The sequence below is a fragment of the Bos indicus genome, chromosome 23, assembly GCF_029378745.1.
Source record: "Bos indicus isolate NIAB-ARS_2022 breed Sahiwal x Tharparkar chromosome 23, NIAB-ARS_B.indTharparkar_mat_pri_1.0, whole genome shotgun sequence".
NCBI classification, from domain to species: Eukaryota; Metazoa; Chordata; class Mammalia; order Artiodactyla; family Bovidae; genus Bos; species Bos indicus.
Genome location: NC_091782.1, coordinates 16,657,132 through 16,680,209, shown reverse-complemented (window position 1 = coordinate 16,680,209; position 23,078 = coordinate 16,657,132).

Genomic DNA, 23,078 nt, shown 5'->3' with positions numbered 1-23,078 from the left:
GCCTGGTTAGTGTTGGGGGAAGGAGTGGAGAAGGGAACTTCATCTGTTAACCAGTGTGGTGCTTGTTTTTAAGAAAGAATCTTTATGAACACAATTGCATGTGTTGCTGCGTAATGAAGATAATATTTTAAATATTATATTGTGCTATATTTTAAATGGGCAAGGAGGTGGGGTGGGGAAAATGGGCATCCAGAGAAACCAGCATCTGTGTTCCCAAGGCCAGTGCAGGAGGGGCGGGTGGTGACAGCCCTGGGTCTGCACACCCTGCCGAGGTGAGGGGCTCGTCTGAAGGTCGAGAGGAAGGTATATATGGAATGAAAGCACAGGAGACCCAGAGAGAACACAGTACTCAGGAGATGGCCTGGGGAGAGCGGCTTCAGGTGACCTTGGGGCCAGGAAATGCCACGGGGACAGGAATTCTTGGTGACAGGCAGGAGGGCTGGTGAAGGGTGTGGTCAGTGGTGATGGGGTTAGCACTGGCTGCCCCCAAATATGCCACTTTGGCTTACTGGTTATTTTGAATGAAAGTTGCTTGGAAAACAGCTGGCACGGGAACACTCTGACCCACCTTTGTCCCCCTGAAAGCAGGAAATTAATCTCCCATGTGATGGTATTCTCCATGCACGAGGAGGGTAGGAAGCATGTTTATCACCGGAGACAGGGAGTTCAAGGCCGAGAAAGCTGTGGAAACAACTTTTGTTACTTCTTTGATTTGCGATCCCAAGCCCAAACCCCTTTGTTCTGTCAAACCTTCACAGGTAATTGTTGTTGTTGTTATTGTTTTTTGTCTGAAAGGTATAAAAGGTGCCTACTTTGGTCACTTCTTTGAGTCTCGAATCTTTGGAGTTCCCATACGTATGAAATTAAATTTATTTTCTCCTGTTGATCCGGCTTCTGTCAATTCAATTATTGGACCAGCCAAAAAGAACCTAGAAGGGTAGAAGAAAATCCTTCCCCTACTACGGTGGCCTGCTGGATTCTACCTGGCAGAGGCAGAGAAATCTGCAGAAAGGATGCCCACAGAGGAGCCGAAGCATTAGCAGGCCCTGCCCCAGGCCTCGGGGACTCTTTCCAAGCATGTTGGAGAGCCTCTGACTTGAGCCTGGGCTTGTCCAGACTCTTCAGATGCGTCCTGTGTTGTTCAGACATCCTGAGTGAGAGGAAGTGAGAGCGGGGGCCAGATGAGGGGTGGGCACAAGCTCCGAGATCTGGGACTAGAGGGGACAGGGCTCTCTGCAGATGGCAGCCTGAGAGAGAAAGAGGGAAGAGAGAGCAGTGGAAGCCTGGGCTGGTGTTATGCCAGAGTGACCATCCCTTATCCTGCCTGTGTCTGACTTGTCTTGGTCGTTTCACAGACAAGGAATTCATGTGCTTGTTGGAGTCAAAGTTAGAGGCAAGTTCAGTTCTTAAATGATTGCTTGAGGTTCCCCATGCAAATGTTTAATTAATTAATTTTTGGCCCCACGCATGACTTGCAGAATCTTAGTTCCCAGGCTAAGGATTGAACCTGGACCACAGAAGTGACACAGGCCAAGTCTTAACCCCTGGGCTGCTGAGAAATTCCCCCCTGCCCTACCACTTAAGTTTTAAACCCTTGCAATGGTCAAGATGGAACAAAAATAATAAAGTTCTATAAATAAGGAAGAACCCCTCCAAGTACTTGTATTTTTCTCTATTGTAGAATATTGTAAAACTTTGATAAATATGTAACTTGAGTCAACTGTGTTAGAACTTCAGGTCTGTCCCAGTCTGTGTTGAACATCAACATTATAAGGGCTTCTCTGGTGGCTCAGATGGTAAAGAATCTGCCTGCGATGAGGAGACCCAGATTTGATCACTGGGTCAGGAAGATCCCCTGGAGAAGGGAGGGGCAACACACTCCAGTATTCTTGCCTGGAGAATTTCAGGGACAGAGGAGCCTGGTGGGCTACAGTCCATGGGGTCGCAAAGAGTCGGACATGACTGAGCAATTAATACAACAGGCAACTCAACATTATAAATGGCTTTCAAATATGTGATTTCCTTAGGGAAATCTTTTTCAATTTCTAGAACCCTTTTTCCTGCCTCAGAGTTTCTGGAATCCTTGCTCTCTCTGTCCAGATCTTACTCCTTCCACCTGGCTGATGGGCAGAGTCACTCCACTGGAATCCCTTCCTTTGGGGTTTCCACCTGCAGTTCCAGCTGGGCCTCCTCTACTTGCTCTCTGGAGGTCACCAAATTCATGCTGAGCTTTAGAAGGAGTGTGGAGGAGTGGAAAAAGTCCTGATTCAGTCTGATCCTGTGTGTGTGTTTGGGGGTTGGAGGGAGTGGTAGGAGGTATTCGGAAAGAAGTTCAGAAGATCTGGCCCTAAGCATACTTTTCTGCAGGACACCAGAGCAGAGCGCCCTAGGCAGGAAGACTTTAGAAAAAAAATCTCAGGGAAGGCCATTGGAAGTCTAACCAGAGCTGTCGACCTCATAGACTTGATGGGAGAGAAGGTGTAATATTCCCATTTGACAGACAGGGAGACTGAGTCCCCTCTGTTCCTGCAGTCACGCAGAGAGGAGGAGCAGGCAGATGGAGCTGCCTTTCCTCACCCTTCCTGGGACTACTGTGGTCTCAGCTTCTCCCAGATACTTCTCATGTCCTGAATCTTGGGGTTGAGGGGTGGGGAAGAAGACAGGTACCCCCTAGAAGGTCAACAGAGTAATGGGGGCCATCCCGCGCTGTTTTCTGTAACAGGGCCACAGACTATGCCATTGCCTGAGCACAGTTCCCAGAGCCATCTGCCCCCAGCTCCTCCTGGGAGAGCTCTTGTGAAGACGAGATGGGACTCAGGACTGGGGACAGAGACTGACCTGGGGCGTGAGCGCTCTCTCGGCAGGTTCTGTTCCCCGAGGTCCCACTGAGCTCTCCACAAAGGTCCAGATTCTCAGCAAAGACTGCACCATGGGGGCTCCGAGACCCCCAGCTCTGCACGGAAGATGCTCACCCAACGACATGGAGAAACGGCAGTGAAGGGAAACGGTGACTCCACTGTCGGCGGCGAAGGGAGGGCCCCTTTTCAAACAGCAAAGCGCAAGTCCGGAGGACGGAGGGCTGCGGAGAGTAAGTGTGGGCAGAACGCGATCTTGGAAGGAATCGGAGGGGAGCTGCGGCGCGGTTCACACACAAGCGCAGCCTGGAGGGCCTATAGCGCACTTTGGCCAGCAGGGGGCGGGGCAGCCCGTCCATCACCCGAGCACGCTCCCGGCTCCCGGCCCTGCCCTGCTCCTCCGCGGACCAGCGTGGCTGCGCTCCCTGATTAGCCGCGGCGCGACTCGGGCAGAAGGAGCTCTGAGCCTGGAGTCCTGTGGGCCCCCGTGATGCCACTAATTCACGGGGGAACCTTAAGAGAATCACGAGACTCCCCGTGCCTCGGTTTCCTCAGTGTGAAAGAGGAGAGTGACGACTGCTTCACTTTTTAGGCCAGTGATTTCCAGGCTTACCTGCATCCGGGGATCACCAGGGGATCTTCAAACACACTGATGCCTGGTCCCACCTCAGGGGGATCTTTTCATTGGTCTGTGTCTGGCGTGGGCCTTGGCATCTTCTCATACCTTCCAGATGATTCTAAGGTGCCGACAAGTTTGAGAATTCCAGAGATAGGTACTCTGGTGACAAGGCCTCGGAAACTAAGTCGCAGGTGTGTTTTTAACTCTTTCTCCTAAGGCAATGGCACCCCACTCCAGTACTCTTGCCTGGAAAATCCCATGGACGGAGGAGCCTGGTAGGCTGCAGTCCGTAAGGTCGCACAGAGTCGGACACGACTGAAGCGACTTAGCAGCAGCAGCAGCAGCCTAAGGTCCCCTTTTTACTGTCTTGTTTTCTTAAAATTGAAATTGGGTCTCCTTTCTGTGTCTTCCTAGCTCCTGTATAACCTGTATAAGTGGAAAATGTAGATTTCCCTCACAATCTGAACTAAAAAGACCCAAATATTCACTTCTCTCACCTATGATGTAAATAAACCTGTGATGCAAAAACCCATGCAATCTGAGTAAGCCTGAGCTGAGGGCATCTTTCCTAGGCTTCTGGGTGGTGTGGGCTGTGCAGGGGCAGAGAGTTGTGAAATATCCGTGCTTCTCCCAGGAAGACGAGTATAAGAACAAAACCTGGGTTAAAGAAGTGGCTCCAGGTTAGTCACCAGCTCCAGGCCCCAGGAAATGGCTCAGAAGCCTCCACATTTTATCTGGGACGACCATAAATCTGATGAGGATGACAGACTTCAGTGGGAAGGAGAGATTTCAAGAAATGAAAAGGGACCTGGGCCAGGAAGCAGGTCTGATGGAGGGGAAGGCATGGAACAGAACTTCCCATTCCTGAATTCCCTCCCACTGCCTGCCCCGGACTCCTCACTTCTCAGGGCTGTGCCAATACTGGGGGAGAGGAGTATTGCCGCGGCTCCCAGCGGGGCCTGTGGGAACTCCTCCATGAACCCGGGGTCCCCCACTTCCTCCTGCTCCTTTATGAGCCTGAGATCTGGGGCCTCGCAGGAAACGGCACTCCTGTGTCTCTGGAAGAGGCTTCTCAGCATCTGAGCGCAATGCTATGGGGATGCTTCTCCCCTCCCAGAGCTGAGGACCCCCAGATTGCCTTCTCTCAATACAATTCCAAGTCTCCAAAGCGTGGGTCTCCCACCTGTGGGACTCTCCCTGAGCATCTAGGCCACCCCCTCCCACCCAGCTCACCTCAGTGGGACCAAACACAACTGACAGGCATTCTCCCCTCCCCTGCCCCTCTCCCCATCTCTCCCACTCCCCTCCCCTCCCCCTCTCCCCCTCTCTCCCTCTTCCCAACCCTCCCCCTCTCCTTCTCCATCACCCAGCAGATCCGGTTGGTCCCCATTGCCCACTGCAGTCAGCTTTGACTCCCCTTTTTCTAGTTAAAGGACATATCTTATTTCATACCACATAAAAATGGTATTTTATATACCATATAAAAATGTAATATTTGATATTTCCAAAAAGCACATGCATTTTAAAAGCCTATGGCAATGAAAGAAAGTTATTCCCATCCTATATGCCAGATAAAGGGTTAATAGCTTTTGTACATAAACATCTTTTTTTAAATAAATAATTTTTAAAAAAGTAAATAAGAATCAAACACTTCCATTTTTAAAAAGGCTTAGGATATGAACAAGTGATTCATTAAAGAATAAAGAAGAAACAATATGAATACATGTATGAACGTGTTCAAAACGGCTGATAAAGAAACATGAAATGAATGCTCTCACGCTTGGTCCATCCACTCAAAGACGATGAAAATAAATGGTAATCACCTTCTGTGCTAGAGAGGAGTAGGGCAAAGGGAATTCTGGTGAATTGTTGGGAGGACAAAATTGATAGCCTCTTCCTGGAGTGAATTAAAAGGCAGAGAAAATCATTCATTCATTCATTCCATCATTTGGGTTGTTTCTAAGATTTGGCTGCTGTGAATAAACCTGTTGTGAACAGTTTTGTTCAGAGGCAGCAAAAGGAAAACAAAAGAAGCAGCTACTTAGTGAAGCAGTTTGTGAAATTTTTTCTAAATAACTTGACATGTGTGATGATTGCTGTTTAAAAAGACACAGGGCTTTCCTGATAGCTCAATTGGTAAAAGAATCCGCGTGCAATGTAGGAGGCCCCGGTTCGATTCCTAGGTCGGAAGATCCCCTGGAGAAGGGAACGGCTACCCACTCCAGTATTCTGGCCTGGAGAATTCCATGGATTGTATAGTCCATGGGGTCGCAAAGAGCTGAACATGACTGAGCGACTTTCACAGCTCACATCTCAAAAAGACACAAAATTGTACAAGATTCAAAAAGCCAAAAAGACTCCTCTTCTCCATCATTCTAAGCCTCAGTTTCCATTCCCCTGAAGGAATCACTTAAAATCTCTTATCTATTTATTCAGATGTTTACTTCTATATTCTGGGGAAAGAAAATAGAGAGAGAAACGTAAAGTTTATAGTGTTATTTATTGATTTTCCAGTTTTACATATTATCTGTTAATCTATTAATGAAGATGATAATTGAATCATTTAATGCATCACTATCCCTCCCAATCCCACTTCCTCTACCTGTAAACCCACAGTCAATCACAACTGCCCATAAAAGATGGATATTCAGATTTTACATTTTCTGATCCTGTAAATATTTTTTATAGCCTAGCCATGGAAACAACATACTATGATCATGTTTTCTTTTCAGTAAAAGTCATTCCCCCCTCCCCCAATGAATCTTCTAACATTCCTATCTGGCGTGGGGGAAGGGTATATGCCTGTCTTCTAATCCTCTTGAATCCTAGTTGCTGCTGTGGTAAGTCATTATTGAAATGGGATAATAACTATCTTCCAGAATGTAGAGAGAAAAAGGAATTTGATTTTAAAATGCTGATTTACAGGGCTTCCCTGGCAGCTTAGATGGTCAAGAATCCACTGCCAAGGCAGGGGGCACAGTCTCAACCCCCGGTCTGGGAAGATTCCCACTCAAGTCCGTGGGCCAGTCTACTGAGCCCAGGTGCTGCAGCTACTGCAGCTCTCAGTTCTAGAGCCCGAGCTCCCAGCAGAAGCCGCTGCAGTGAGAAACCGGTGCACCACCCCGAGAGAGCAGCCCCGCGCTCCACAACTAGAGAAAGCCCGCTGGAGCAACAAAGGCTCAGCACAGCCACAAACAAACGAAGCAGTGTGCACATGCCAAAAAAATAGGTGATTTACAAAGCCATCAGGAAGAGGGAAACAACTTGGTGTTTTTCCCGAAGGACAGAAGAATAAGAAAAGAACTTTCTTAAGCTGGTTTTAGAAAAGGCAGAGGAACCAGAGATCAAATTGCCAACATATGCTGGATCATCGGAAAAGTAAGAGCGTTCCAGAAAAACATCTATTTCTGCTTTATTGACTATGCCAAAGCCTTTGACTGTGTGGATCACAATAAACTGTGGGAAATTCTGAAAGAGATGGGAATACCAGACCACCTGACCTGCCTCCTGAGAAACCTGTATGCAGGTCAGGAAGCAACAGTTAGAACTGGACATGGAACAACAGACTGGTTCCAAATAGGAAAAGGAGTACGTCAAGGCTGTATATTGTCACCCTGCTTATTTAACTTATATGCAGAGTACATCATGAGAAATGCTGGGCTGGATGAAGCACAAGCTGGAATCAAGATTGCTGGGAGAAATATCAATAACCTCAGATATGCAGATGACACCACCCTTACGGCAGAAAGCAAAGAAGAACTAAAGAGCCTCTTGATGAAAGTGAAAGAGGAGAGTGAAAAAGTTGGCTTAAAGCTCAACATTCAGAAAACAAAGATCATGGCATCTGGTCCCGTCACTTCATGGCAAATAAATGGGGAAACAGTGGAAACAGTGGAAACGGCTCCAAAATCACTGCAGATGGTGATTGCAGCCATGAAATTAAAAGACGCTTAAAAAATAAAATAAAAAAAAATAAAAGACACTTACTCCTTGGAAGGAAAGTTATGACCAACCTAGATAGCATATTCAAAAGCAGAGACATTGCTTTGCCAACAAAGGTCTGTCTAGTCAAGGCTATGGTTTTTCTGGTAGTCATGTATGGATGTGAGAGTTGGACTATAAAGAAAGCTGAGTGCCAAAGAATTGATGCTTTTAAACTGTGGTGTTGGAGAAGACTCTTGAGAGTTCCTTGGATGGCAAGGAGATCCAACCAGTCAGTTGGATCAGTCCAACTCTCTAAAGGAGATCAGTCCTGGGTGTTCATTGGAAGGACTGATGCTAAAGTTGAAACTCCAATACTTTGGCCACCTGATGCAAAGAGCTGACTCATTTGAAAAGATCCTGATGCTAGGAAAGATTGAGGGCAGGAGAAGGGGATGACAGAGGATGAGATGGTTGGATGGCATCACCGACTCAATGGACATGAGTTTGGGTGGACTCTGGGAGTTGATGATGGACAGGGAGGTCTGGCATGCTGCAGGTTCATGGGGTTGCAAAGAGTTGGACACGACTGAGTGACTGAACTGAACTGGACTGAAAATGGAGAAGAAAATTTTGTTGAAGTGAAGGGAAACGGAGAGTGCTGATTAAAAGGGCTTCCTGTATTCCAGACAGAATTAATGAAAAGAGAGCTATGTTCTGTCTGTCAGGATCAGCTCATTTATGCTGGAGTCATAAACATCCTCTACCCTTCAGCGGCTTTGCAGGACAAATTTTGACTTCTCTCCAGTACGCTGAGTGTCCCTCGTGAACTTTCAAGGGATTGTCCTTGGAGACTGCCTCCGAGTTCCAGGCTGCTTCATTCTGATGGCCTGTCCAAATCAACAAGTACCTCTCTAGCAGAAGAAAGTGCCAGAAAGAGAAGCAATGAAATGTTCTCACCCGGAACTGACAAAGTACAGTTCTTTTGACAAAACCAATATAATATTGCCTTGCGCAATCTCAAGGGAGCTGAAAATGATGATTCTCCCAATGTCTAGAAATAAAAATAAACAATACCACCAAGCAGTTGTAATGTCAACCATACACCTGTATGCCAAAAAAAAAAAAAAAAGTTTATCTACAATAACTAAGAGAAAATTCTTACAATAACTAAGAGAAAATCAGTGTTGGAGGGAAGAAAGGGTTACTTCTAAAGCACTTAATAAAAACAATCTTGGCTTCAGAGTTCTCTGCTGCAGCATGAATGCCAGAAGACAACAAATTACTTTTTCTTGAGAATAGAGGGAAATATTGTGATCCAGTAATTTCATGCCTCATTAAATTGTCCTCATTGTGTAAAGACAACCCAGAGTTTTCATGTGAAAGAAACTAGGTACCTTTCTTTGAAAATATAGATTGAAAGTTTACTGGGTTCACTGAGATAAAAAGTAAAAAACAAGATGACAAATGAGGAAGCTGTGGTTTACAAATACGTTTAATCAGAAACCAGTCAGGCTGAAGATAAGCTAACTGCTGTAATTCTGTCTTAAAGGTAAACAAAACTTAACGTTTGTAACTGTTGCTAGCTAGGGCATAGAAATGTAATTGAGTTTTACATTTTGATTTTCTATTTAGTGACTTGATAATTTCTCCTATTAACTCTAGTCATATACGTTTGGAATTTCTAACACAGATAATCATATCACTGCAAACAATGTTAGTTTCATCACCTGCTTCGGATACTTTTGGCTTCCTTTTTTTCCCTAGTCTTAAGGCATTGCCTTGGCTTTTCAGTAGGATGATGGCTAGAAGAGATGAATGTGCGCATGCCTGTCTTGCTCCTGGATTTGGAGGGAAAGCATTCCCTTTTCCAAAGTCAGGATTCCCATCATACGCCACATTGCTCTGAACACTGGTAATTTTGTGACACGTGCATGCTCAGTCACTCAGTCTTGTCTGACTGGTTACGACCCCATGGACTGTAGCCCACCAGGCTCTTCTGTCCATGGGATTCTCCAGGCAAGAACAGTGGAGCGGGTTACCATTTCCTACTCCAGGGGATCTTCCCGACCCAGGGATCGAACCTGCGTCTCCTGCATTGGCAGGCAGATTCTTTACCACTAGTGCCACCTGGGAAGCCCGCAGGTCTACAACAGGTACATTTCTAGCAGTGGAGCTGCTGGGTTGATGGGAACATGCATTTCTACTGAAGTTGTCAAAACTGCCTTCATCAGAGGTTACGCTTGGGCCTCCGAGGGTAAGCCTGTAGTCCCAATGAGCAACAGTGAGTGAGGGTGCCCACAGCTAATGCTAGGTCAGTGTCAGTGACTGTTCGCTTTCTGTCAATCTGCGGGGTCCGGGTTACATCTTGTTGTTTTGTTTTGTGCCTTGTCAGTGATAAGGAAGGGTGATCGGTTTTTTGAGCACTGATGCACTGTTTGCGTTGCTGGTTTTCTGTGACCTGCCTGTTCCTGTGCGTTTTTCTTTAGGTTACTGGCCCTTTTCTTACTGATCTCTTTGAACCACAAATGGTTTCCTAAAACTAAGCAATGCAAACAGACGTGCTTCAGGAAGAATGGCCTGAGAACTGTGAGCAGAAAGAACATGAAGAAGGATCAGCTCCCGGAGGTGCCAGTGGTGACCTGGTGACTGGCAGTGTGGGGAGAGGGAGGTGGGACCTGGGGGTGGTGCGAGGTGGAAGAGCATTAGGTTGAGAGGGAACTGACTGTTGTTGATGGCAGAGAGAGGATGTAGGAGGTGAGGGAGAGAGCAGCTGGGATGCCTGGCAGCTGCGTGGGGCCAGTGACAGAAGGAGAGCCCGGGGAGGGAGGGGTTGGCCTGAGGAGGAGGTCTGAGAACCACCCCCGCCCCCGTGGGGTGAGGAATGCACCCCAGGTGCTAGGCGTCGTTCTTCATGAATATAAGGTCAAAGACTTTCTTTCAGGAAGTGTATGGTTCACTGGTTGTGGGGCTTGCCAGCATAACCAAAAGTGGGGTCTGGCTGCTCACCACTCAAAAAGCTAAGAGGCAAGGTTGATGGAAAAGGAAAGTTTGTTTTATCTTGGATGCTGGCAACTGTGGGGAGCGAGGGTGGACACCTGTCCAAAGGCTGACTCCCCCGACCTGACAATCAGGGGGCAAGAGCTTTTATAGACAGAAGGAGGGGGCTACAGAAAGAAACAGCAGTCAGGTCTGATAGTCACCTTGACATTGGTCATCTGTGGTCTGACCAGTGTCATCTTGATTGTTTTAAGTGCAATTAATCTTAGGTTTTGTTTTCATTTCTTGAGTCTAGCTCTTGGAATTGGGCAGCTTAAGTCATGGCTTCAGTTTGTCCATCACGTAGTTAACTTCTCCCCATGATGGGTGTTTCAGTATGTGTCAGACAGCTCACAGGATATGGCTCAGAGTATTATCTGTAGCCCTTGTAGAGCAACTAAAGGTCCTTGATTATGCTTAAGGACTACATCATTATTATTTGGTTTCCTTTGACTGTTTTCCTTTTTATTCTGCATTTTCTCACTTGTTTAACTTATCCTTTGGCCAAAGTCTTTGCACAGACAGAAGGCAGACAGAGGACCCAAGGGGCAAGGACTATAGGGTCCTGCTCCGTTTCACCAGTGGACGTGCAGGGAAGGGAGTGAGTGTGCCTCCTGGGTGTCCAGGCTGGCTGAAGATGCTCATGCACTCTGTGGTCCAGACTGAACGGGAAGCAGTTCCATTGATGTTCTCTTTTATTTCTGTATGACCTGGGGAGAAAGGAGGGGGAGGAAGTTCTGAACTGGAGTGAATCCACTCCCTGACTCTCTCTGAGGCCCTCGCCTGCCTCCCCAGCTCCACCAAGCCTGCACCTTTCCTCCGTCCCTTCTCCCTCCTGTTCTTGCCTGCTTACTGGGGTCCAGGAGCAGAGACAATGAGAAGATGTCTATTTTCCTGTGACCAGCCTCTGCATCGCCCTCCCAGTACCCTGGTCACTCTCTCTTGTGTTTTCAGGGCCCCTGCCCACAGTCCAGAGACCCTCCTGAGAACACCAGTCATAATGACATGTAAGAACATCCCTGACCCTTGTTTCAGAATGGGTCTGGTGGTGGGAGGCTGGGGAAGCCCCCAGAAGTCAGCCCTTGAGAGCAGTGGGAGCTCCTTTTGGTCTGTGATGAGGACTTGTCTTTGGGTGAACTCTGGAGCAGACAAATGAGGAGCATCCAGGGAGGAAGGCTTTGTGTGAGTTTAGAAGGATGGAAGGCACTGACGGCAGCTGGAATAGTGTCTCCAAGCCTGGGGAGATCAACAGGCAACGACTGCTCTGTGAACCTCTCAGATGCGCTACAGTCTATAGGGAAGGGGGGTGAAGGTCCCTGGTTCTACTCCCACCACCACCAGGATGTAAGTTCAAGGTTAGATCATTCCTCCAGACTTTGAACCACAACTCCCAGCAGTGTGTCAGACCAACAGCATTTGATAAAATCTGTTACATGCTGACACAAGCCCCAGTTTTTATTTTATAAAAAGATTGCTTCCTTGTTCCATGACTGTCATTTTCTTTAGAGAGAAGGCACTTTTTTATTGCCTTGGATCAGGAGTGTAAGGACCACATCTGGCAACGGCAGGACGCAGAGGGAGGAAACCGGGGGCCCGAGAGCATCATGCAGCCCAGCCCCCGCCCAGCCCTTAGACCGCAGAGCTTGGTTTTACACAAGATGGAAATAAACCCCTAAGCTGTGTTAAGCACCGTCATTTGGAGCTTTTCTGTTCTTTAGAACTGAACCCAGTGCCAACGAATACAGCTGTCTGTGGAGAGTTTTGTTAGGTGAATGGTTTCAGTTCAGCAGTTTTTCCTCCTAAGCATTTTGATGATGTTGATTCCACTGCCTCCTGGCTGGTGTTGTTGCAGGTGAGAAGTCTGCTATTTAAAATCCTTCATCAGTGAAGACTGCTTCCTCTCAGTTTTATGTTCTGCAATTTCTCGACAATATGCCAAGCTGAGGGTTTCTTTTTGTTTATGTTGCTTGGTTTGTGATAGCTTGTGTCTGTGGCTTAATGACTTTTCATAACTCTGGAAAATTCTCAGTCTCTTCACATATTGCCTCTTCAGTTACGCCCAGGATGCAGAGACCTGCTCCCATCTGGACAAGAAGAAAGAGCCAGGTGAACTACAGAGTCACAAATTTTCCTGGATCTCCAAGGAGTTGAGGTTGTAAGACAACTGAATAAACTATAACCCAAAGGAAGAGAGGCCACTCCACATAGACAAGACGTTGTCACTGGCTCACCTGTCCTCAGCAGGGGAGGAAAAGATGCAGAATACCAAACAAGTGGGTCAGAACAATTCAGCTGTTTTACCAAATTATCAAAAATTAAGTGCAGGCTAGCATGACAGTATAGAACTCCTGGGATCCCCAGACACAAGAAGAGTGTTCACACCAACTTGTGACTTCTCATCTAGGTGCTCATGGGAAGGATGGAAGATGGAAAGTCTCCCTCAGTGGGGAGGACCTGGAGCAAGGGAGTGGGAAAATAGATCCCTATTCTCTATGGAACAAAAGGATCAAGCAGCTGGGGTAGGGGCAACAAGTCCTGTCATCCCCAGGGAAGAGGTGGAGACCCACTGAAGCTAAGGAAGTGTACAGAAAATACTGTCTGGCTGCCAAGAGCACAAATGTGAGGGCTGGAGCTCCAGCAGTCATTTTGGCCACAAGATGATAGACTTTGGAGGCCGTGAATAGGATGGTGGGGCAGAGAGAAGGAACCAAATTCCCTGATGATGATCAGCCCAGCCCTAGGTGTCTATCTCTGAACTTTTCAGCAAAAGATAATAAACTCTTATTGGAATTTTCTATGGTATTCAGCATGCTAATTTTGAATGAATATGTACAGGATGAATTTATTCATGTACATGAATAAGTACAACTCATTTAGCAAGGACCTGCATCTTTCTGGGACTTCCCTAGATCATAAACCCTACGCGTAAACAAGGATTCAGCCAGGCTACAAGGTAACCTTGTTTTCATGGGTAGACCTCCTTGCAAACTTCAGCAACTATTAAAAAAAATTCTAGGTTAAAATTATTTTAGTGTGAAACACATTACTAGGATAACACTTTTTAAGTATTGAGGGCTGAGGACACAGAGTCTAAAATCTACTGCCGCTTAGAATGCTACCTCCACATAATTGGTGAGAAGTTACAGAAGCACATCCAAAGATAAACTGAGTAAATTGCTCCCTCTAGTGGTGCCTTTGCATTTATACATGACTGAGATGACTGCAGCCATGAAAGTAAAAGCCGCTTACTCCTTGGAGATGGAGAAGGCAATGGTAACCCACTCCAGTACTCTTGCCTTGAAAATCCCATGGACGGAGGAGCCTGGTAGGCTGCAGTCCAGGGGGTCTCGAAGAGTCGGACACGACTGAGCGACTTCACTTTCACTTTTCACTTTCATGCATTGGAGAAGGAAATGGCAACCCACTCCAGTGTTCTTGCCTGGAGAATCCCAGGGACGGGGGAGCCTGGTGGGCTGCCGTCTATGGGGTCGCACAGAATCAGACATGACTGAAGTGACTTAGCAGTACTCCTTGGAAGAAAAGTTATGACCAACCTAGATAGCATATTCAAAAGCAGAGACATTATTTTGCCAACAAAGGTCTGTCTAGTCAAGACTATGGTTTTTCCAGTAGTCATGTATGGATGTGAGAGTTGGACTGTAAAGAGAGCTGAGCGCCGAAGAATTGATGCTTTTGAACTGTGGTGTTGGAGAAGACTCTTGAGAGTCCCTTGGACTGCAAGGAGATCCAACCAGTCCATTCTGAAGAAGATCAGTCCTGGGTGTTTTTTGGAAGGAATGATGCTAAAGCTGAAACTCCAGTACTTTGGCCACCTCATGCAAAGAGTTGACTCATTGGAAAAGACTGATGCTGGGAGGGATTGGGGGCAGGAGGAAAAGGGGACAACAGAGGATGAGATGGCTGGATGGCATCACCGACTCGATGGACGTGAGTTTTGAGTGAACTCCGGGAGTTGGTGATGGACAGGGAGGCCTGATGTGCTGCAGTTCATGGAGTCACAAAGAGTCGGACACGACTGATCGACTGAATTGACTGAACTGAACTGAGATGACTGGATTTATTGTTTTGTTTTGTGATCCAAAAAAAAAAATAGTCTGAGTTTGGAAATTTTTAAATTGATTTTTTTTAACTTTTTTTTTTCTTGAAAAAATGAGTTTGTGTTTTTTCTATTTGAAAATAGTGCAGTTACTGTGGAATGAATGGCATTTTCCCCCATTAAAACTTACATGATTAAGGGTTTCTAACATAATTATTTTATGACAGGTCTGCCATTAACAGACTGGTTATTGTACAAATAGCTGGTGTCTATGTAAACTGGCTTTTGCAATCCATATGAAATTTAAAATCGTGAGAACCTGTGCTATCATTCCACTAGCACATTTTGAAAAAGTATTAAAAGCATAACATTTTGATAATAATTCTTCACATAATTGAATCATTAATAGTACTATAATCATTTTATGAGCTTATTAATAAACTCTGGACTAATACAATACTGATGAGGCAGGAGATAAATGGGCTCCAGGTCAGACTTTTACAGTTGGCCTCCTGTTTGCATTTCATGGGGCAGGAAGCAGTGGGCTTCAGGCTGGATACTTACAACTGTTCACATTTCCTGAGACAAGAGATAGATGGGCTCCAGTTGAGGAATTTACAATCAGCCTCCTGTTTGCCCTCCAAAATGGAAGTAACAACAGAAGCAGGGTAAGTAACCAGTCTTTGTCTCTTGTAGACACTAAGAGTCATGGCAATAGTCAAGGTAGAAGTCATGGCAAGGATAAAGAGGGGCAAAATTCTGTTTGAGTAAAGGATTAAGGGATCTCCGCTCTCACCTTTTTGGGACAAAGGAGACACTACACGAGCACAAAAAGGCCCCTTGTGGGTCAGAAGTCAGGGGATAATGCCAGGCCATAATGAATGAGTCTTGTACCTCCCAGAAGCCTTCACTTTGAGATGGATCTTGGCTGAGGTCTGCGTGTGTGTGCCCAGGGGAGGGCCTCAGGGGAGGTCATGTGTGGACAAAGAGACCAGATAATTGGCTAAAGGTAAACAAAGACCCAGAAGAACTGACCTATATACATGACTCAACTGCCTCTTTACTGAGCTCCTCCTCACTAAGAAGGCTGCCCACACCCTTTCTCTGCGGGTGTGAATCCCCGTTTTGCTGCTGTCTTAACTAAAACTGTCACCCTGTATGCTCTCCCACTTGTTGTCGTGCTATGTCTTCAGTAATAAACTTTGTATTCCTGCATTTACAGTTTTTGTCTCTATGATAAATGCATTTTTCACTGGGGGCAAAGATCCAGGGCAAAATAGCTTCTAGCCTCTAGTGCTTGCTGGGATTCTTGGTTCTCATCCAGGCTACCCAGGTCTAATTTCTGGGCAGGGAATTAAGATCTTGCTTCATGCCACTATTTACTGCTGCCAAGCCAAAATCGGACAATGAATGTTTCTATCTAAATATTTTTGAGAAACTAGAGTTCAAAATGTAAGCAAACTACGGTCAAAGGAAATGCTAGTATATATCATGGACTGAATCTAAATTAAAGATCTAATATATATCATTCATATATGAATATAAGTAATGCACATGTACACAGACTCATACCTATATGGTTTTGAGCAATGAAATAAAGAACTTAGTGGATTTTAGGTAAGGCTTCAAAAACTTGTACTTGTCTGTATTATCTTTTTCATTTATCATATGAAATTCTCCCTAAAATTATTAGATACTCTCCCTAATCTCTTCCTGAGGTTAGAATGGAAGTGATTCTCTACAGTTCATTGACATCTGCCAAGGTCATACAGTTAATATCAGGAGGATACTCTGGACAAGGCTTCCAGGTGCCGCCAGTGGCAAAGACTCCTCCTGCCAGAGCAGGAGACAAAGAGATGCTGGTTCGATCCTTGAGTTGGGAAGATCTCTTGGAGGACCGCATGGGAACCCACTCCAGTATTCTTCCCAGGAGAATCCCATGGACAGAGGAGCCTGACGAGCTAAAATCCATAGGATCACAAAGGGTCGGACAGGACTGAAGCAGCTTAGCACTCATCCACTCTGGACAGTCAGTTCAGTTCAGTCGCTCAGTCGTGTCCGACTCTTTGCAACCCCATGGTCTGCAACACGCCAGTCCTCCCTGTTCATCACCAACTCCCAGAGCTTGCTCAAACTCATGTCCATCGAGTCAGTGATACCATCCAACCTTCTCATCCTCTGTTGTGCTCTTCTCCTCCTGCCTTCAATCTTTCCCAGCATCAGGGTCTTTTCCAATGAGTCAGTTCTTCCATCAGGTGGCCAAAGTATTGGAGTTTCAGCTTTAGCATCAGTCCTTCCAATGAATATTCAGGACTGATTTCCTTTAGGATGGATTGGTTGGATCTCCTTGCAGTCCAAGGGACTCTCAAGAGTCTTCTCCAACACCATAGTGCAAAAGCATCAATTCTTTGGCATTCAGCTTTCTTTACAGTCCAACTCTCACATCTATACATGACCAGTGGAAAAACCATAGCCTTGACTAGATGGACCTTTGTTGGCAAAGTAATGTCTCTGCTTTTTAATATGTTGTCAAGGTTGGTCATACCTCTTCTTCCAAGGAGCAAGCTTATTTTAATTTCATGGATGCAGTCACCATCTGCAGTGATTTTGGAGCCCCCAAAAATAAAGTCTGACACTGTTTCCATTGTTTCCCCATCTATTTGCCATGAAGTGATGGGACCAGATGCCATGATGTTTGTTTTCTGAATGTTGAGCTTTAAGCCAACTTTTTCACTCTCCTCTTTCACTTTCATCAAGAGGCTCTTTGGTTCTTCTTCACTTTCTGCCATAATGGTGGTGTCATCTGCATATTTGAGGTTATTGATATTTCTCCCGGCAATCTTGACTCCAGCTTGTGCTTTATCCAGCTTGGCATTTTGTATGATGTACACTGCATATAAGTTAAATAAGCAGGATAACAATATACAGCCTTGACATACTCCTTTCCCAATTTGGAACCAGTCTGTTGTTCCATGTCCAGTTCTAACTGTTGCTCCTTGACCTGCATACAGATTTCTCAGGAGGCAGGTCAGGTGGTCTGGTATTCCCATCTCTTCCAGAATTTCCCACAGTTTATTGTGATCCACACAGTCAAAGGCTTTGGCATAGTCAATAAAGCAGAAGTAAATGTTTTCCTGGAACTCTCTTGCTTTTTCGATGATCCAGCGGATGTTGGCAATTTGATCTCTTGTTCCTCTGCCTTTTTTAAATCCAGCTTGAACATCTGGAAGTTCTTGGTTCACATACTGTTAAAGTCTGACTTGGAGAATTTTGAGCATTACTTTGCTAGCGTGTGAAATGAGTGAAATTGTGTGGTAGTTTGAACATTATTTGACATTGCCTTTCTTTGGGATTGGAATGAAAATTGACCTTTTCCAGTCTTGTGGCCACTGCTGAGTTTTCCAAATTTGCTGGCATATTGACTGCAGCACTTTCACAGCTTCATCTTTTAGGATTTGAAATAGCTCAACTGGAATTCCATCACCTCCATTAGCTTTGTTCCTAGTGATGCTTCAACTGATTCAATAATCATTCATTTCTCCCACCTGGAGGGGGTTTCAGTATTTGTAAAACAACTCAAAACTATTGTGTGTATCCGTTGATGGGGAACCAGGACATTGCCCCAAGGCTACTCTCTTATTTCTCTAGGCTGTCTCTCCCTGGTCTGACAGTGCCTCCCTTTCCTAAACAGCAAGCACTCAAATCTCCCTGTTAGGGCTCAGGGAAGGTTGTGGAGGCTGAGTGCAGACTGTTTCCTGTAATTAAAGAAATGAAAGTCACAGAAAGGCCGTGTGCCCAGGAGCACCCGGGGCCCTGTACTCCCTGTTTTCCCTGTACTCCCATTTCTTGTCTTTTTTAACTTTTTATTCCATATTGGAGTATAGACAATTAACAATGTTGGGATAGTTTGTACTCCCGTGTCTGATGCAAATGAACCATCAAAGCTCTGCTCACTGAAGCTTTAGAGACGTGGCTGATAGAAGCTTCTACAGCCACGTTAGAGAAAGGAGAAATGTGAATTCTGTGCTGACTCTTAAAGCCTCAGTCTACATGGTATGCATGAAATATTCATTTCATGAGTGACTGAACTGAACTGAAGGCTAAGAAACTGATTTTGACAAGAAAGGAAAAGTTAATAAAAGAAGGAAATCTAAATAATATGCTTTCATGTTAAGATTCAATAGGAAATGATAGACAGCGGTGTTAAAATTGAATTGGGAACCTTTAAAAGTCCATTTGAAGAGTGTATATTCAATTTTTTGTTTTGTTTTGCCCTTAACCGGGATGCCAATTTGCGTTTGTGTCAAAGTTAACACCAGTGATTTTGAAGGTTCACTTATAAATTTATATTTCAGTCTTACTGCTAGGATTCCAGTTGCCTTGGATAGTCAATGCAAAAAGAGTGTGTACAGCAAGGCATTTTGTTGCCGTTGAGTGAGGAAGCATTTAATAATCTTGTGGGCTAGTGAAAAAACATGGGGCCCAGCTGAAAAGACTCTCATAGCCAAAATGGGATTAGTGAGCATCAGAAATGAAACAGCAGGGGATTCCCTGGTGGTCCAGTGGTTACAACTCCGGGCTACTGCAGGGGGTGCAGGCTCCATTGCTGGGGGTGTGAGTTTGATCCTTGGTCGGAGAACTCAGATCCCACATGCTGCAACATGTGGTGTTAATAGTGTTAGTCGCTGCATAGTATCCGACTCTTTGTGACCTCATAGACCGTAGCCCTCCAGGCTCCTCTGTCCATGGGATTCTCCAGGAGAGAACACCGGAGTGGGTCGCCATTCCCTTCTCCAGGGGATCTTTCAGACCCAGAGATTGAACCTGGGTCTCCCCACTGCTCCCCCCTCAAAATAGCAGCCTGTCTATCAAGACAAATTGATAGACAAATATAATTATATTCAAAATGGAAGAACAGAATATCTTTTTCTTTATGGATAGTAAGTGCTATATATAGGTTGGGTTTTTTACCCTGATTAAAAAAAAAGGTTCATATTTAACTGCATGGATGTTTGAAGCGTGGGTAGAAGTGTTCTCATGCCCAAAGGCTAGTATAGTCACTGTTAGCAAGGCTGATAAAGCTACCCCCACCCCCCATTATCAGGATGGCTTTGTCGGGCTATTCAGGCGGCTGGCGCTCTGATGAGCACTTCTCTACCCTGGTCTGAGTTGAGATGCTGCAGCCAGATTTCTCCTTTGTGCTCTGTCAACAGGGGGACAAGAGGGGACCAGGCGCTGGAGGAAGGGACAGGGTTGCGTCTTCCTGTTTGCTTCTGTTCCTGTGAGTGTTGCCCAAACAATGCATTTCAACTGGGGCAAGGGCAGTGGTTCCAGTGTGCAGTTTTTCCTGCTCCTGGTAACAGTCTTGTTGAGGCATTCTGAGGTTGGAAAAGAATTTCCAAATACAGAGCATTTCAGAGGGGAGTGAGTTTATTAAGAACAAAGAGCAGAGATACTGTGGGCACTGCGAGCGCAGCCGGCCAACCTCCTGACAGACAGGGGAGAGCCGACCATTTCCGTTGGTTAGTAGATGATTTTTATAGCCTCAAGACAAAATTCCTGCTGGAAGGATGGCATTAGGTGACTCTTTAGGGCAAAGTTGGACACGACTTAAGCGACTGAACACGCATGCACATAGGGTGCTTTAGGGTAACTACCCGGGTGAGCATTTTTGCCTAATTTGGGGTCAGGAAGCCTGTTGATGATGATCAGGGGGGCTTTTGGCAGTGGTTACGAAGGGGCTAAGTCAGCTTTGGAGGTGACCTCGCTTCTGGGCTCTACTTCTGTGGCCTTGGTACAAGGTCTCACGCCTGTGGCCTTGGGGTGTGCGTGCATGCTAAGTTGCTTCAGTCATGTCCGACTCTTTGTGACCGTATGGACTATAGCCTGCCAGGCTCCTCTGTCCAAGGGATTCTGCAAGCAAGAATATTGGAGTAGGTTGTCGTGCCCTCCTTCAGGGGGTCTTCCTGACCCAGGGATTGAACCCAGTCTCCAGCAACTCCTGCGTTGCAGGCAGATTCTTTACCATCTGAGCCACCAGGGAAGGCCTTGGGGGCAGGACTGAACAAGTCTCATTGGGCTTCTTCAGAAACACCAGCACCAGAATTCAGAGATCTGGGTCCTGGACCCATAAGGCCCTCCTTTGAGCCAAAAAGAAGACATGCACATTCTCATTGTTAAAAGATGTCACACATATATTCTAGCTAGATTAGAACAGATATGTGATTAACCAATCCATGTTAAGAAAGAAACTGTTACCAATCTTATTGTGAAGATTGGAACCTTTTGACATGGGCCAGTGACTTACTTACTAAAGTAGAAAAAGAACCCAACCAGAATCATATTTACACAGGCTTTCATAATAGTACTAAAAATAATGTTTGAAGAATAAAACCAAAAAGACTCATGGTACCTTAAAAATAAACCCTCCTGGTGCTGGGGCCTCTGAAGGAGGAACTTTGAACTGAACCTTAATAAAATGAAAAGAGATCCTAGGTCACAAGTCCCAAGACTATTTAATGAGAAGCCATAAGAGACAGTAGCTTGTTGGGAGAAGTAGTTTGAGAATTTAAAATCCTGGCTGCAGTAAAGTTAGGACTCCACACTGCAGGGGGCCCAGGTTTCATCCCTGGTCAGGGAACTAAGATCTTGCAAGCCATACGATGAAGCTTCACCCATGGCCTCCCAAAAAAAAGAAAGAAAAAATAATGGATGGGTCACTGAACTCTTCAGAAAAACAGTGGGTTAAAAAATGAGAGGATACTTTACGTTCTGTTTACCTCAAGTACACAAAGCGATCAGACAGGTAGAGAAAGCCTTCTCTCATTTAAATGCACTCAGGTGCTGCCTCTGGTTAGGACATCATGAAGGAGCCATCACTTCCCTGTGATACTCAAGTTTAGTTAGAAATCCTTCTCGGGCTATTTAATGAAAAGTTCCCAAGAGAGAAACAGAGAAATGAGAACCAGAGGACAGAAACAAAACCAGCAATAAGATAGTAAAGTGCTAACCCATCAATATTTACCTTAGATGTAAATCATTGTCACACCCTTACAAAAGACACAAAGTGGATAAAACACCACAATCCAGGTAGATACTGCTTGTAAGAATCTCACTTCAAAGACAACGACTAGGTAAGTTGAAGGGAAAAGGATGGAACAAGATATAGAAACATGAATTTTTTAAAAAGCAGAAGTGGCCACATTAACAGGGCTTCCCTGGTGGCTCAGGCAGTAAAGAATCTGCCTGCACTGGAGGAGACCTGGGTTTGATCCCTGGGTTGGGAAGCTCCCCAGGAAAAGGGAACGGCTACCTATTCCAGTATTCTTGCCCAGAGAATTTCATAGACAGAGGAGCCTGGCTATATCAATGTCTGATTAGACTGCAGAGCAAAGAAAAGAGCTAGAGACAAAGAGAGGCATTCTATATGATAAAAGCATCAATCAACCTGGAAGACTTAATGATCTTGTAAGAATATACAGCTAATAACAGAACTTCAAAGGACATGAAGCAAAAACTAGTGGAAAAAAAAAGGTTTCTCTTAATCTTCCAGGGATATGACCCTGAACACTGACCCTGAACCCTGAAAGTAGGCAAAGACACAAAAAATTGGCATGTGTTGTACTATTCATTTAGGTCTGGAAGACATATCTTGTAAGGAGAGGGATCTGTTAAATTAACTGTGCAAATCTGACTCATCCTTGGAAAAATCAAATAGACGCCTCACTGAGTCAGAAAATTTCAAAACCTCTCTTTCTCCTTCCCCTCCCTGTGGGCCAGACAAATACGACAATAGTGCTTCTGGCAGATTTCAATCCGAGTGCAGTTGCAAGCCTGGTTTCTGATATCATTTATAGAACCAAGAAGAGAACAAAATTTTAGTAAAATCTTACCTACAATGATCTCTGCAGGGTGTAATAGTAGGATTTAAATTTCTTCATAATTGTTGATGTCTTAGAAGTTGCTGCATTCAACAGATTTAATTTAAAATGTTAAAGTTAACCTTAGAGGGTTGTTTTTTTTTTTTCTTTTTTAATTTGCAGACATGATAGTACTTTTTTGCTGCTTTCATACTTGAATAGCAATCAGCTTTTGTATACAATTCTAGAGGCAGATTTTCTTTACACATCATCCCACTGTGTCTCAGTATTTGTTACTCGGTGGAAGAAATTCGAGTCCCACTCAGTTCAATCCTTTTGAAGGAATCAAGTTGTCTTTTCCTGTTTGTTTAGCAGCAGGAGCTTTTATTTAAATTTGAAATTTCTCACCTGGAAACTGTCCAGTCTTGATTTTTTCTTCATGCATTTTTCCTTGCCAATGTTAAAAATTCTCTCAACTTCCAATTTCAGATATCTTTCAGATCTCGAGAGTAGGTCTTTTTGTTTCTAATTTTTATGGAAGTGTAGTTGATTTACAATGCTGTGTTAGTTTCTTGTATACAGTGAAGTGATCCATGATCCAGTGTATATATAATTTTTCAGATATGTGTATATATATTTTCAGATTCTTTTCTGTTAAAGTTTATTGCAAAATATTGAATGTAGTTCCCTATACTATACAGTAAGACCTTCTCTTAAAAAATTTATTT